Below are 3,526 nucleotides of genomic sequence, written 5' to 3'. Positions count from 1 at the left end.
TCATGTTTAATTTTTTGGTTTTTGTTTCCCTAGCAACGTTTGCGAAGTGGCGGCGAGCTAGTGGCGATGACACGTTGGAATAAGGTGTTTCCGTCCTCTCCTACCTTGATGGCGTCCAATTCGGCGACAACGAAGGTTCTGTAAAGGGTAGGTATCTCCAGATTTGTCGGTTCCCTTTGGAACTTGGTAGCTGGTGTGTCTATCAAGGGAAACTAGCTGGTTATTGGTGCGGCGACTTCGACCTTTTCATAACTCCACGTCAAAGTCTGGTTTCTACACCCCTCTGGATTGATGGTGAAGGATTGAAAGCCTAAGCTGCGTAGGGTGCTGCCCCAACCAATGTTTCTTCAAGGACTACTAAATCTAGTTGTTCACGGTGAGTGACTATTGCGGTCTTCAAAGTCTTGTGTGACGATGACGTTTGCAGGTGTCCCTATGCTTTACTGCATGTTCAGCGCATTTTTCAAGCTTCAGTGGATGACGAGCCAGCGAAGGAAGAAGCTGTACAATATGATTTTTAATGTATTTTTTTACAGTTTGTTTTGTGTCTTGTTTGTCCTTCGGTGGTTTTGTCTACTGTTTTCCTTAATAAATAGTATTGAATACGAGATGTCCTTTCGATGTCTTTTCTCACACAAAAGAATAAAAGAAATTGCGCCTTGCACCCTTTCTTCCACGACTTGCAAAGGCCCGCCGAGATCCATGGCTTGGCACATGGACTTCGTCCAGTCACATTTGAGATTTACACATCATATGGGTCAATGTCTTTGACCAAAAGATATTAGTAATCAATTGATTTCATGTTGTATCCAGAGGAAACAGATGTACATTGAAACCTGGTCGATCGAGACTTCTTCCTTTGTGAGAACGGAGCGTAGCTCAGTTAGCAAGGCACGGGAGTTCGCAGCCAGCCCACTAGGGTTCGAGTCTTGGCTCGGACGCTTGGTGCTCACGGAGTTTTTTTTTATATAAAAAAATGCTAACAAGCTAGTCTAGTCTGGGTTGGTCTTGTTTTTTTTTTTAAACTCCTCCCTTCGTTTCCGTCGGGTGCCCTCCATCTCCAGCGACTATTCCCTGCGAGACAAGAGGAACCCCCTATCTACGTTCACAATGCAGCAGTTTCATTGTCTTAGAGGTCACATTTGACTCGGAGTCTCGGAGGCATCATACATGAGCCACAAGTCAGCGGAAGGTATGAGTTAATCAATTGATTTCCTGTTGCCCTCCTAATAATACTACTAGTAGCATGCATCCATAGCCGCCGGGCATATCATACTCACTAACCGAAGAACGCCATTAACTACTTCCAGAGGACCAGGCCCAGTCCCATGGAGGAAAGTCAATGCCAAGAATGGCAATGGAGCCGTGTCAAACGTCGATTGCCGGACCATGACGGAAGTCCCACAGTACGCTTCCGCTCTTGCAAAACGCCAATTTCCGGTGCGCTGGCGGGCGCCGCAAAGGTATACTGGACCTCTTCAATCATCGTTATCTCCCCGTGCAAAGCGGTCTTGACGGGCTACGGAGCACAATGCTACAACCAAATGCGGTACGTAGCAGTACTATATATATACAGGCAGAACTCCATCGTGGAAACATACTAGGCAAGAAAGGGAAAGAGAAATAGACAGCGGAAAGTTGCCTCCGTCGTGGAAACCGGCTAGGGGTGAGAGAGTTCAGTTTTGGCAACCAGCATCAGCATGGGAAGTCTTCCGGCAGCCACCCCCAGCGTGCGCGAGATCTGTCGCGCGCAGCGCGCCGACGGGCCGGCGGCCGTGCTCGCCATCGGCACGGCCAACCCGGCGCACTGCGTGCCCCAGGACGAGTTCCCCGACTTCTACTTCCGCGCCACCAACAGCGACCACCTCACCGCCCTCAAGGGCAAGTTCAAGAGAGTCTGTAAGCGCGCATCATGCTGCAAGCTCCAGCCCAGCTTTCTTGGTCATCTTCCATCTAGGACGTACGTGTTTGATCGGTCCATTAGCTAACTGTTTGTTTGGTTGGCATGTGTCGAGCACAGTTCAGAAGCTAGGCGTTGAGAGACGCTACCTCCACCACACGGAGGAGCTGCTCCGCGCCCACCCGGAGTTCCTCGACGACGAGGCGGCGTCCCTGGACGCCCGGCTGGACATCGTCGCCACCGCCGTCCCGGAGCTGGCCGCGGAGGCCTCTAAGAAGGCCATCGCCGAGTGGGGCCGGCCGGCCGCCGACATCACCCACCTCGTTGTCACCACGAACTCCGGCGCCCACATCCCGGGCGTCGACTTCCGCCTCATCGCGCTCCTCGGGCTCCGCCCCACCGTGCGCCGCACCATGCTCTACCTCAACGGCTGCTTCGCCGGCTCCGCCGCGCTGCGCCTCGCCAAGGACCTCGCCGAGAACAACCGCGGCGCGCGCGTCCTCGTGGTCTGCGCCGAGCTCACCCTCATGCTGTTCAACGGGCCCAAGGAGGGCTCCTTCGAGAGGCTCATCCACCAGGGGCTCTTCGGCGACGGCGCGGGCGCCGTCGTCGTCGGCGCCGACCCGCTGAGATGGTGTCCGCCGCGCAGACGGTGATCCCGGACTCCGGCGACGCCATCACCATGCACATCACCAAGGGCGGGTTCGGCGGCAACATCTCCACGAGGGAGGTCCCGGTGTTCATCGGCGACAACGTCGAGCGGTGCCTCCACGACTCGCTGGAGCCGCTCGGCGTCGGCGCGAAATGGAACGACCTCTTCTGGGCGGTGCACCCCGGGTCGTCTGCCATACTGGACCGCATTGACACCGTGCTCCAGCTCGAGCCGGAGAAGCTGGCGGCGAGCCGCCGGGTGCTAAGCGACTACGGCAACATGTTCGGCGTGACGATTATATTTGTCCTCGACGAGCTGCGCCGGAGGCTTAGGGAGCAGGAAGGGGTCGGCGGCGCGCCGGAGTGGGGTGTGGTGATGACCTTCGGGCCGGGGCTCACCGTGGAGACGATGGTGTTGCACGCCACAGGGCACATGCATGCGTCCCCATGAAGAGGAATTGTCACTGGATTAACATGTCAATTCGTTGTATCAGTTGCACTTATTTGGCATTGTTTGAAGTCGTTTACCAAAACCATCCTTACTTGAATGTGTGCGTAATAATAAAGTCAAAGTTCAATAGTTTCAGGATCTATACAGTTTGGACTCTTTTTGGAAAAAATCACCATACGTTGATTAAGAAACGATGATACTATCATCCGTGACAAAATTCTTCATGACGGAACAGCCCCAACAAGCACTCTAGTCTAGAAACTAAATCATGTTTAGCAATCTCATGGGCCACTCTATTGCCGGCACGATCCACCTTTGCGATGCTACATTGGGGAATAGGGGGTCAATTTGTTAGATCAATTACACTTGATATTTGACATTGTCGTTCAGGTGAAATTGTTTAGCAAAACCAACCTTGATTGTGTGCTTGATAAAGTCAAAGTTCAAGAGTCTCGTGATTTATCATTTTCACATTTTTTTAATATAATACAATCTTGATCGTTGTATTGCAACATTTTCAACTC

At 52.7% G+C, this 3,526-nt stretch overlaps 1 pseudogene; it reads left to right on the top strand.

The window, feature by feature from the left end:
- Positions 1-1,619: 1,619 nt before the first annotated feature.
- LOC119317797 lies at positions 1,620-3,144 on the top strand (annotated as a pseudogene).
- The last annotated feature ends 382 nt before the right edge of the window (positions 3,145-3,526 follow it).

Source organism: Triticum dicoccoides, chromosome 6A, assembly GCF_002162155.2.
Source record: "Triticum dicoccoides isolate Atlit2015 ecotype Zavitan chromosome 6A, WEW_v2.0, whole genome shotgun sequence".
In the NCBI taxonomy this organism is placed as follows: domain Eukaryota; kingdom Viridiplantae; phylum Streptophyta; class Magnoliopsida; order Poales; family Poaceae; genus Triticum; species Triticum dicoccoides.
Note: the sequence above shows the minus strand (reverse complement) of the source record. Positions and strands in the feature narration are given on the sequence as shown.